Source organism: Asterias rubens, chromosome 4, assembly GCF_902459465.1.
Source record: "Asterias rubens chromosome 4, eAstRub1.3, whole genome shotgun sequence".
NCBI lineage: Eukaryota > Metazoa > Echinodermata > Asteroidea > Forcipulatida > Asteriidae > Asterias > Asterias rubens.
In genome coordinates, this window is record NC_047065.1 from 9,814,273 (window position 1) to 9,828,291 (window position 14,019).

A 14,019-nucleotide genomic window follows, 5' to 3' on the forward strand; every position below is an offset into this window, starting at 1 on the left:
TTACTCAGCTTTTTCGTTCCATCCGAAAAGTACCATTGCACGCTGGTAGCGTGCAATGGTACTTTTCGGATGGAACGAAAAAGCACGGTGATGACTCAGCGTGCAATGGTACTTTTATTTGCTATCACGTGACGGACAATCCTCCAATCAAATGGCGAGGATCGGCTTGGGTGTTATATAATATACACATAATGAATGTTTATGAGTGCAATGGTGCAAAATGTTCATGAGTTGAAAGATGGTATACACATAATGAATGTTTATGAGTGCAATGGTGCGAATATGTTCATGAGTTGAAAGATGGAATGTTCTATTCAACGAGGCGGAGCCGAGTTGAATGGAACATTCCAGCTTTCAACGAATGAACATATTCGCACCATTGCACGAATGAAAAACATTCATTATTTGTTTTATATAACATCCAAGTAGAACTTTGTCATTTTGATTGAAAGAAACAACTTTCAAAACAAACAATTTCAACTGTAGAAGCCGAATGCTAGTAATTTTACTATGCCTTCTTGCAGTAACACCTGCTGCGTTACCAAAGACACGCGCACGCAGTGATGTTTTTACTCAGCTTTTTCGTTCCATCCGAAAAGTACCATTGCACGCTGGCAGCGTGCCAGCGTGCAATGGTACTTTTCGGATGGAACGAAAAAGCACGGCGAGTGACTCAGCGTGCAATGGTACTTTTATTTGCTATCACGTGCCTAAACTTACGGCATTTTTAACGCCCTAAAGTACTACTTATCAAAAATGTTCATTCAAACTGATACGTATTTTAAAAACCTTTTAAAGTCACAGATGGTCTCCGACCCCTTTCATACTCTTTGTATGACCGTGATGAGCATGTTGAACATGTTGGGCAACTCGTATTAGTTGTAAATAATTAAGGAACACGTTGCCTTGGATCGGACGAGTTGATCTATAAAAAGCGTTTGTAACCGTTTGTTATAAAACGCACATGGGTAGAAAGATGTTTTAAAAGTAGAATACAATGATCCATACAAATTTGCCACGAAATTGCGTGGTTTTCCTTTTACTCTGCGAACTAACAGTAACACGGTCGGCCATTAATTGTTGGAGTCAAAAATTAGACTCCCATAATTAATGGCCGACCGTGTTAGTCACAAGGTAAAGGAAAACTCCGCATTTTGCGAGGCTTGTTGGGTGGATCATTGTGTTGTACTTTTTAACAACATGTTTCTACCCATATGCATTTTATAACAAACGGTTACAAACGCTTTTCAAAGACCAATTATAGACCGATCCAATGTTTTTAGTTATCCTTGTTCAAGTTTTGTAAAGTGTTTATTATTTTCTTCAGAAGTTAAGGGCTAAAGCGTGTTATTATTCTACTCTTCCACAAGTTGTTTTCCAAAGGGAGAAGTTAAAGAATAAAACAGCGCTTTCCAGCCAATCTGTCTTTTTAATAGTAATTATATTATGCCTAAGAATTCAGAAAAACATATGAAAACTTGTAGATTTAGCATCCGTTTTAAAAAACAAAATATGGGGATAGCATACAAATTATATTTATTAAATAATTTCCACAGAAACGACGCCTATCGATTAATGTTAGCATAAAACCATCAGCTAAAAGCAAGGTCGGTGACAATCATTTTTCTAGTCCTCAATCGAAGGGTGATAATATGTCAAGTACATGATTAAAAAAAAAACCAAAAAAAAAACTCACAGTTAAATTATAAGCACTTTTATTTTCTGGAAACACTTTGTGCTTAAAAAACCGTGCGACAGAAACCTTCCTAGGAAGAAGGGTTCTATGTAAGGGCAAAAATGTGTGATGCACTCATAATAATAGATAGAGTCCTTATGAAAGGAAACCTCTGGTGCAAATTTTTACTGCGTTATGGAATTCTTTCAGAGCAAATTTGAACCGTGATGGGATTAATGGTCTGTACATTCCAAATAGAAATGTGTTGCTCAGTCAGAAGGGTAACTTACTTTTGGGATTGATTGAATGTCACCGAAAATCAGGAATTAACCGAAACCTAATTCCTGTCGCCAAAAAATCTACAGACCCATATTATCATGTAATAAAATTAGAAGATTTGAGATTTCGACAAAATTCCAATCGGAAATGTACTAAATACAATGGCAATACGGCATTTGACCTCGTTTTAATGTGAGTTTAATGTAAACTTGTAGTATTTTCTCCAGGATTCTACTCCAACACCCCCCCCCCGATAAAAGCTGTGGCACTGTTTGCACCAATGAACAACTTCCTTTTGTCTTTCCTCATTGGGGGGGGGGGGGGGCAGCGGATGACAGTCATGAAAATGTCCAAACATTATTTTAAAAACAATTTGGGGAAAAAATAACTTCATCAAGGGAGGCTAGCTATTTTTATTTATTTTTATAGGGCGTATAGGGCGTTATTACGCCCTATTTCTCAATTAGGGCATTATAACGCCGTAATTTAGGGCGTTATACGCCGTATAGTGCTCTCAAAGTTTCCAGATAATTCGTCTAAAATTCGATGCCAGATTTAATCATTACTGATTCTTTTCATGCAAGTTTTGCCAGTTAAACTCAAATGAGCGCATGAAAACCGTTTTAGAATAGTCTGTTCATATGGAGGTAGTGTTGCGGTTTTAAAGTTTACCCAATCACGGAAGTTTGTGAAACGTGTACGTCAACGGCTGGTTTGAAGCTGTAAAAAAGAACTTTGCATTTGGTCAAAGTTGTGAAGCAAAACAAGTCCATTCACAAAATTTGTTTAGAGCAGTTGTTGGTCAGGACTCAGAATGTACATTTTGCCAAATCCGTTTGTAGCCTACTTAGGAATCGGCTCCGTCGGGTTGGCATGGTTACTGAGATGTTAACAAAAGAGCCCTCATGCGGCTGCATCGGGTACATTCTTAGGAATTTGTCTATAGGCCTAATACAACATTGACCAAACTGGACTGCGTAACAAACCCTAAAAATAACTTTGCAAAAAGCTTTCTGAAAGTGAAATAAGTGAGAGAAAATTAAGGAGTAGAACCAATTTACCGTTTGTATTTAATTTGTACGATATGACTGGATAGAGTTCCACAGATAAGGATGATAAAATTGATCAAAGTTCTGAAGCAAAACGACATTATAAGTCCATTTACAAAATTTGTTGGAGCAGTGTTTTGGTCTGGACTCAACATGTTTTATCAGGGAATTTGTACACGTATACAACGAATGGGCCGTGCGCCCTGGCGGGTGTATTATATTAGGGAGGTTAGCTGCACGTTCAGCGAGCAACGTGAACAAGAAAATGTGTCGTTAAAATTTCGCAAGCATGCAATAAGCCCAAAGTGACAATAAACAGTACACTTTTTTGACGTTCACGTTCACGTTTAGTGCTCCCGTAACGTGCAGCCTAATGACCAGAAAGTTTACATCACAAATTCAGATGATAATAAACTAAAAAGAGGCCGACGCTCTTCCCCCCTCACCCCACCCCAACAAAGTTGTGGTAAACAAACAGTGTATAGACGACTAGGTAATTACCATTACATTTTGGCTTAGCGGGGAAATACTCAGTGCAGTTGAGATATTAAATTAATACAATGCCATATAGCCCATTGAATTAAAACTATGCTCAAAAGTCGGGACAAAATAATCCATTTATGCGGATAACGCGTTTACTTTGTCTTCATCCAGGATATAACTATTGACATGACCTCATATCCTTTGTTGTACTTCATATTTCAATCTTCAATCTTATTTTCAATCGTTAGCATAATACCGACAAGGTAACACACAATTGAACAACTATCTTGTGACACCTACACCCCGGTCACACTACCATTTTTTTTACGCTAATCTTACAAATCAAAAAGAACGAACTGAAGAGACAATTACACACCCCCCCCCCCCAAAAAAAAAAAAAAAAAAAAACCCAAAACAAGAAACATTCATTATATCAATAAGTCGCTCCCTTATGGGGAATTACCAAAACTATACACCAAAACATTAACAAACAAACAAGTCGAAATAAGTATACATAAAATTAGTTTAGAGGGCATGGATAAAGAGAAACAAATGGCAAAACACTGATTTAATTTTTTCTTGAGACACAAAGAAAAGGAGAACAAAAACAAAGAAAGAATCAAAGAAAAACAACCAAAATAATAAAAGTATCGAAATCTTATGAATGTTATGAATCTTTAGAGCTTACAATCCTCAATCATTTTAAATACAATTCCCAATCCAATTATACAAAGTTATTATAACCTCCGTCCCTTCGAATACGTCTCTCTTAATATGTATGCATAAGGTACGTCGTCAATCTAACCCAAAACGAGGCTGTGGGCGCAGCCACTGCAAGTAGTGGCGGACGTGCGCCATAGCCTGTCAGATACCGCCGCGAGTACCCTGGCGAGTACTGTAGTTCTCTCAGCAGTGACCCCCAAATTGTTTATATTACGATTCTTTTCTGTGTAGTCACATAATCTCTTGCCCCATCTTTACATGTATTCATGGGTACAACTTTAGGCAGGTCACACTCTGCTTGCATAAAAAACAACTCATACGATCCACGCGTTTGCCGCTAGTTGTACTCGACTCGTGGACGCCGCCATGACAGCTACCGGAGGGTAATGGATGTCTCAATACGGCACTAAAAACGGACTACTTTCGCTTGCTGTGCGCAGGCATCGCATGACGTAATGCTACCGTATTTGGTCATTCGGAAAACTGAACACAGCGGAAAGTTGAAACCGCCACACCGGCATGCGCTTATGCCGCCATTTTCTAAGTTGACTGGAATCCATAGAGTTATATATAAGAACTAGAGGGCGCACGAGTGATACTTCGTGCACAAACGCCACGGGACCGCAAGATGACAAGCGCGTCATTCTGCACGCGCGTTGAATATGAAATACACGTTTGAGTTTTTTTATTGAACGCTCACGCGATGCTGTTTGTTCAACTTAGAAAATGGCCGCCTGCGCGCATCCCGGAGCGCGTATAGACCTTTCTTTTGCAACGTCACAGCCCGAGTTTTTGCCAACCCAGATTGGAAAACTATGGAAAGCCATAATGTGCAAATCGATATTTTTTTGTAACAATGAACCAAATTTGTTCATTTTGTTCAAAACAAAACAACTAATTATGAGAGGTATTTTATTTAATTGAAAGTTTGAAGAAAATGTTGAATTTTGTTAAAACATCTGTTTTTACGATTTAATGATTTACTAACATTCGGCCGACCATGCCAACCAAGGCGGTTTGTTTATCAACAAAAGAAAGGTCTATATAGGCCAGTGCGCACTCTAGTTCTTATAATATAATTCTATGCAAACAGCATCGCGTGAGCGTTCAATAAAAAAAACCCTCAAACGTGTATGTCATATTCAACGCGCGTGCAGAATGACGTGCTTGTCATCTTGCGGTCCCGTGGCATTTGTGCACGAAGGCACGAAGCATCACTCTAGCGTCCTCTAGTTCGTATATATAACTCTATGGTAATCACCACACATCTGGAGTGCGTTTTGGCGACCCCAACCAAAAACTGTTTTAGGTTGTTGGTCGATGGTTCTGCTGTTCAGACCACTGAACGGTCGTCAGCAAATTACATGTTCCCCTATTTAGATCAACTCTTTCCCAACACACAATTTCTTTCACTGGACCAAAAAACTGGAATAGTCTTCTACCACCATAACTATAATTGCCCCTACCCCAATTAGCTCGTTTAAACACCGACTAAAAACATTTTTACTAAATTCCCAATATAATTGATCGATTTGCTTTTTTATACGTTGCTTATAGCCGTTACTTACTTACTCACCTACTTACTCGTCTGTATATGTTTTCTAGTTTGTATTGTTTGTTTAATTGCTGTCCCTTCGTTTATTTCGCTTACAAATGTGCTGCTTCAGAGTTTTATATTAATTGTTTAACCATGGTTAAACCTTTGTGTAGTTATCTACCGTAGCGGTTAGTATTTATTTATTCGTCTATTCAGTGCTGTTTTCCTGTTTTGTTCTGTAATTTTGTAACGGGCACATCCGCCACAAGCCTCGGCTTTTAGGATGATGCCTCCATGTGTTGTGAATGTGGAAATAAATGTTTTAATGATCGATTGATTGGTGAACTGCCTCGGCCGTTGCTCTCGACCAACAGGAATGAATAAACTGTCTTATACACCAATTCAGGCGCGCACCGGGCGCGCAAAAGTTGAGCACCGCGGCCATTGCTGAGGTAACATTTGCCTAGTTTTGTGCACAGAGACATAAGGAAATCAGGTTTCTTTTCTCTTTTTTATGGAAATTTAATGTCTTTCTCGACAATCTATGCGATTTCTCTGACATGGCTGCATGATATGACGATTTACTACATTGTTGCTTTTTTCTTCTTTCTAAATTAAGCACAAAGGAAAATACTGAAATTCTGAACAAATGTCATTTAAGTGACTATTTTATGCAGTTGTCGCGTCTTTCCCCCCTAATTCGCCTGAGATAAGCACCGTTTTCAAGATGATTCTGTTTCTATTGAGTTGCAAATTTTGTAGTCAGTGATCTTCATTAGTATATCATGATGTCCTGTTAAGGAAATTGTGTAAGTCGTTGAGGAAAACATTTAATTTCCAAAGAGCGAAAAGGAACATGATTTCATCATGTCTTTGTGCACATGTACACCTCAGCAATGGCGCACGGTGCTCAACACTGCGCGCCTGAATTGGTGTATCAGCACAGGTGCAAACTCGCGTGTCACGCCCATGTTTCAACACTTTTTACTGGTACAAACTCACGACTGGTACAAACTCACGACTTGGTCCGTACATGTACTTTGCAATTGTGTTTACTCTACGCAGTACAGGCAAAGTCAACCTCGATTGACGTCACGAACAGCGCCCTCTCGGGTCGGGGTCTACTCTTAAATTTGTAAATAACATAAGAACTGATTTTTTAAAACCTAAGTTAACTGTTTATTCACATTCAACTCATCAAAACACATATATTAGTGACAAAAGCTTTATTTTGAAAAAATACCACTTCCAGGTGACTTTAAAGTATTTTTTAAGGTAGATGCAAACTACTTATTGTACAAGTAGTTTTATTAATCAGTGCATGAAGGAGGTATGACTATAGACTTAAGAGAGATTTGTGATAACAAATGAATATCCCTTTTCGATCAGTGCTTTGTCCGTCTTCAGGGGGAAAACAGTATGGGGGTTTTGTTTTAAGGGCCACCATCGATCATGACTTGCACTTTGGTGATGGAAGCATGCAGTGACCGACCGTAAGCTCTGGTGTGTAGAATATAAAACTTCACAGGGCCTATATTAGACCTACTTTTTAAGGCCTACTAGATCTGCCCATTCTTGACCAACCCAGAAAACAGAATATCACTTTAAAAATTTGAAGCTGTGTGTAAATACACCAACATGCATAGCGGCACATATAAAGTCAAATCATAATATTAATATCCTGGCATACAAGAACTTGAATAATTCAGCATCAAAAGTGCAAGCCAGCCAATGGGAAGCGAACAGTGCAAATAATGGCCTTTACTGTGCTGGGAAGGGGGAAAAAATACAGACCGACTCGTGATATCGTATGCAACATTTCGATTGAAGATTTCATTCACAGATCACATGATCCCATCCTGCACTCTATGCGCACTAAAATACACTGTCCAGCACTACGGCTTCGGCTTTGGATTCGGCCGGCTTGATTGAGGTTCCGTTCTCTCGTCTGTCAATACAGGCGCGGATCCAGGTAAAAATATCTGGAGTCGTGCTTGACATCTGGGGGTGCCGTGTGCGCCTTGACTAAAGGCTAGACACCCTGTAGAAAAACCGAGAAAGACTTGGCGACCATGACCAGAAACAAATAGGTTTCTGACGTCATCACCCGAAACAATTTCAGAGAGCTACGCGAAAACGGGTCGGTAACCAGAAACAGTTCATGACAGTACATGGTCGGAACAGCAGTTCAACACGCGAAAACGCTCGACCAATGACCAAAGCTCAAACATGTTTCTGGTTATAGGGTCGCCAAAACGCGCTCCTAGACATTTCGTCCGATATATATTTATTTATTTATTTCCTCAAAACCTCAAAAAAATGGAGAAGATCGAAAGATTTAAAAAATTTACATCAAAAATACAAAATAAGGGACATAAACACGCAGAAAAAAGGAACAGGATAACCCCGACACTCTCGGACGACCCCCAGACCATCCTGACAAAGTATGACACAGAGGAATTGTCAGAATGACTGAGTAGCAGACCGAGAGTATCAAGGTCATCACATTCAAGAAACTGATTACGAAACAAAACTGTACCCTATCACGGTTGACGCAGTTTACACACGTCATAGTTAAATATCCGCCTGCAAGAAGTATTAATAATGCAGTTAAGCAGCGAACAGTCTTTGTGCGAGCTAAAACTATTTCTAACTCTACCAATTAATTTATTCTTCGAATAAGCAAAATCGTCGCTGGCCTCGCAATTTAAAAGGTGGGCATAAAAAGACCTAGCCTTAGAAGTGTTGTTAAAAATCTGACATACAAGAATAAGTTGAAATGTCGACAAAATATCATTGATCTTTCATAAATTCAAACCAATGTAACAAGCTTACCCTGTGTTTTTTCAAGTTTTTGGAAAGATGTGGCATTGAAATTAACACACTGGCATCCGTATTATAAGAACAGGGGTCAGACCTGTGTTCCAAACACGAGTTTTAACACAGTACAGGTTGAACTGCCGTTCCTACACATGCCAATGCAATGAATAAAAAGCCTTTTGACGTTTACAAATTCTTTCCTCATAATGCAAATTAGGTTTCGGATCATTTGACATAACAACACCCAGATAGGTAATGGAGTCAGTGATATTGAGTTTACTTTCATTCAGAACCCAAGAGGGGTCCGATGATAAAGTATTCTTACCAAAGATAGTACAACTCGTTTTACTTGGGTTGAAACGCAGACCATGTGATGTAATATAATCATTTGCATGACCAATACACTTTGGGAAACCAGTGACAGTTAAACTAGAAAGCAACAAAATCATCAGCATAGCAGAAAACATTAAAGCCATTGGACACTTTCTGAACAGAACACAAATTAAAAGTTCACAGATATACAAATAACTTACAGGGTTTACAGAAGGTAAAGGAAAAAGACTTCTCTTTGAATATTATTCCATGAAATGCTTTACTTGGATACTTTTTCAAAATGACCACAGATTTACATTAAACCTACAGGGTTTGGAGATAATGATAGTGGAAAGCTTCCCTTCAAATATTACTAACTAAGGTTGTGTATTTTTTGAGAAATGAGTAAAACAAGTCACAACATAGTTTTGGTCTCATGAGACCAAAACTATTTTAGCATGTAAAATCCCGTTATGATACTATACCAAAACCATAGCATATTAACTGGTTAGTGCGTTTTACATGCTAAAACTGAGAGGAAAATTATTACTTTTACTCATTTCTCAAAAACTACAGCACCTCAGTAAGTAAAATTTCAAGGGAAGCTTTCTACTATCATAATCTTCAAACTGTGTAAGTTTAATGTAAATCTGTTGACATTGTGTTTTTTGTTAGGAAAAAGTACATATACCCTTTAAAGGTGGATTGGGCCATAACAATACCACATTCTAGAACACGTAGACCAGAAACGAGATCTCTATTAAAAAAGATTAAAAATGCAAGGAGATGATAACCCTTCTTGTCTGGTGCCTTTACAAATATTAATCTTTCTGCCAATGTTGCCGTTCCATTTGACATTCACTGTCAAGTTAGTACACCACGATAAAAAGCATCTCCACCAATCGTCACCAATATTGTCACATAACTTATCGAAAATGACATCATGAGGGATTACATCAAATGCCCCCTCTGCATCGAGAGAGCAACAGAATACAGTAGAACCTTTATTAACACAGTAATCCATGACGTTATTGACTGTGGCTGCGGCCATGGCTGTCCCCCTCCCATTAACAAAACCAAATTGCAGAGGGTCAAACTTCACATTTGAACAAGATTCTAAGAAACCCATCTCAAAAATCTTGGAAAAAGTATTAGAAACATTAATTGGACGATACATGTAGTTTGGTTGAGAAGGATCAACATTCGGTTTCTTGAGAGTAGGTACAAGAGTACCTTTATGAAAGCTGGTGGGAACAATGCCAAATCTAGTGCAAAAATTTAAAATGTGGGCCAAAAGGGCTGTTATTTTAGTGTTTGAAGTGTTTTTTCAAAGTCCAAGAACGTCCAACTTCCCAACGAATTGCATCGAAACTGTCGACATCGGTGTTGGAAAGGACGTATCCATAGCGTATTGAACGTATACATAGCGTATGACTAATGCATTGATAGCGTTTCACGTAACTAAATAACAAAGTTATGACAGCGTATCGCAGCGTATGCAAGCGTATGAGTAACGTATTGATGGGTTGGTGCGTTCAGCACGACCGACTATGAAGAAATGAGGATTAGTGATGGCCCTGTACACCATGGCGTATCGCCTGAACATAAGCCAACGTATGCGAAATATCGAAATACGTTGGTGTACGCTGATATAAGTTTGGGGGTAAGTTGGGGAAACGTCGTTTACGTTAAGAGCACGCTGGGATACGCTGTTAAAATTGTGAACACGTCGAGCCCGCCGAATTTGTTTTTAGAATGTTTATCGGCGTACTGAACGTGTGCTTCTTACGTTCTGCATAAGTTCCCCGTAAGTTCATGGTATACGATAGACATACGTTGACATACGTTGACATACGTTGACATACGTTGACATACGTTGACATACGTTATTTATTGTGATATTTGGAAATAAAAAACAAACAAACAAACAAACATACGTTGAGATACGCTGACATACGTTATATGAACGTTATTTGTAGGTTGGTTTACGTTGATGTACGTCTGCTAAAGGGGAAACGTACAGCCAACGTTGTGATAACGAGATGATAACGTATCCGTAGCGTATTGAACGTATACATAGCAATCAGTGCGCAATTTCGAGATAAAGAGTTTCTTTGCAAAATCGTGATCAGAGAAGCGCTCTCGAACCCTTTCAGAATTCACAAGAAAATGCGAGTGTTCATTAGCGCGCGCAGTAAACCGCTCCGTTTGGTGGGAAATATTTCAACGAAAAAATTTAAAATGAAGGAGGATTATCTTGAGATGTTTTTCTCTAAATGAAGAGTTATCAAATGTGTTAAACTGTATGCACATTTTAAATAAAAACCTTCGCAAAGTGTGACATGAATAAACTCCTTTTTGATGAACCCTTCACATTTGCCGTGACCCTGACTGTTTCCCGTTACTTCGGTGATTATAAAGGATATTTTTTAGTATACTGAAGAATTTTGCAGTTTGAAGCTTTGCATGGTGTGGAGATTAAGAGCAACTATAACTATAAATATGAACAGTAAAGGAGTGGTGGCTCTAAAAGGGCTGTTTTGGTCTCGACGTTTCGAACAGTATACTCTGCTCGTCTTCATAAACCGGCTCTTTTCAGAGCCACCACTCCTTCAACAGAGTTTTTACCCATGGTTGTTATACCCGGAAGTTTACTATTCATATTTATATTTATAGTTGCTCTTAATTTTGCAGTCGTTAGGTTTTTTCATTTTTACTGCGGGAAAACGGGGAACAAATTTTGTTTTTTGCGTCGGAAAAGGGGCAAACTTAAAAAAAGAAATGAAGAGATGAGCTACTTAAGGGACCCACTATACTGACCCCCCCCCATAAGTTCATAAAACGCCGAATGCTCGCTGGCTGTACGGCACATTCGCCAGCTGTACTGTAGAACACAATAAACGTTATCACTACGTCGGCTGTTCGATTCCCGGTAACCGACGTACATCAACGTATACCAACCAACGAATAACGTTCCTATAACGTATGCCAGCGTATATGGAAACGTTGTAGCATCCGCTCAATTCGATTTGCGTGCAATAGAACAATGAGCGTTTTTTCATGAAAAAGTGAAATTTTCTAAAAGTTGTGTTTCTTTCCCAGTATGGGGGTGCCTGGTTTTCAATCGGGTAACCTTTCATGAAGTATAACATACAACAAAAATATGGTACCCTTTCTGTACTTTTGTCGGAAAAACCATAATAACCCTGCACAATGCTTGTCTTTTGCGTTGGAGAAGAGCAAACTAGCGAGTTTCAACTGCACGTCGGCGGTCCTCACAAGCCCTCACTCATTCCATTGTGGTCAGGCTGCTTTGGGGTGAGCGGCTTATGAATATTCAGATCGTTAGCTTTCTTCTGGTATAAAACTTGTTCTGATTGGTTGTATATTGTTGTCGGAACAAAGGAAACATAAACGCTTGACCAATAACCTTCAGCGTCTGAATTGACATTTTGACCTGGAAGTCCCGGATGCACGCGCACTGTAACAGGTTACAATGACGTCATCATCGCTAAATCGGCGTCTTTTATAACAAAACACGATGATTATACATCTTTTTTAATTATTGGTGAGGTACAACATCATTGTTATCTTATACCACTGAAGTTTTGGGTTTGATTCAATGAGTAATTTTAAATATAGAGCAATTTTAATGTTTTATTTTATTGGATCGTACCATTAAAGTGGCAGGGTAGAAAGATGCATTTTTCAACCGGGCCAAATTTCATTTATCTTGTCGCGTTCTGCCAAGAGTGTTCGTGTTGTTAATCGAGAATCTAATGCTTTCTGTTTCACTAAACGATCATTAAAAGGGTCAAACTATGTGAGTTAAGTTCACTATTTGTCTTTATTGATCGCAAATCGTCTACAAAAACACGCTAAAACCATCATGCAACCAGTTTGATCAAACAATCAGTTTAGTACTTTTTTATTAACTTATATGTGACCGTTTGAAAATTTATCGTGTGGTTTATAGTTTCATTCAGTAAGTAAGTCTAAAAGTAACTGTTCTAGCTGCACATCAAAAAACAATGTTTGTCTCCGTAGTATTATGTACTGTGCCTATCCCCCTCATTGTGTCTAAGTTAATGCACCCATTCAAATAATGGAACTACCCGCCCAATGAAGTCAGTGGCCCGTGACCGCTGCACACAGCGTTGTGTTGGAGTTCGTTTGTGTGGTCAATTCTTTTATGAGACAAATCCGGGAAAACGTTTCCATATATCAACGTATGTCAACGTATGTCTAACGTACCATGAACCACTGTCCTTACTCTATGCATGAACGTACGGGTAACTTATGCAGAACGTATGAAGCACACGTTAAGTACGCCGAGAAATGTTGAACATGGCCAAAAATGTTCATCCTGCGTTCCGATAATTAATTTTATCGTCCTGTTTTTCCCGTTTTGTGTTATTTTTCAGTCGAATTAATTTTGTTAACCAAAGCTTACAAATAATTTGTCATGTGCAATGAATGTCCAAAATGCGTAAACTTTCAAGGCATGTTTTACTACCCAAAAAGTCGTGTGTTTGTGGAGGGGGAGGGGGTAACAAAAGAGGTGTAGATGTCGCGAGTTTTAAAATACAAATGAATGTCCCCATGTGTAAACTTTTAATGTAAGGCGTGTTCTATTCAGTTTGCTTGAGGACGGATGCATGTGTCCTGAAAAAAACTGGAGCTGCGTTATAGGTGCCGTTCCCCCGTCCCCTGTCTCTCCCTGTCCCACGTGCTCTAAAGCCCGCCTCCGATCTCCATCATCCCGTCCCGTAGCAAAAGTTTAATAAAAGGTGCCATTCCACCGTCCCCTTCCCTCTGCCCAATAGCAACAGTTAAAACGGCGCGCAAAACCCCACCAATTTTGGTGGTTTTTTTTGCCCATAAATATGTAAATTTTCAACGGATTTTGTTCAAAAATAGACGAGTGTCAAGACGAAGTCAGCGTCTTTCTTCCGTGTAAATTTGACGAGGTTTGATGCGGTATCCAGGGAGGAGATCCAATAAAATACACACACACACACACACCCCCACACAAATCGGCTATTTATAAAGAGATAGCGCCCTCATCTGAAATGAACCAACTTCGCTAAAAAGAAATAAGTCGATACCATAGAAATAGAACCCGGAGAACGCTGAGTGTC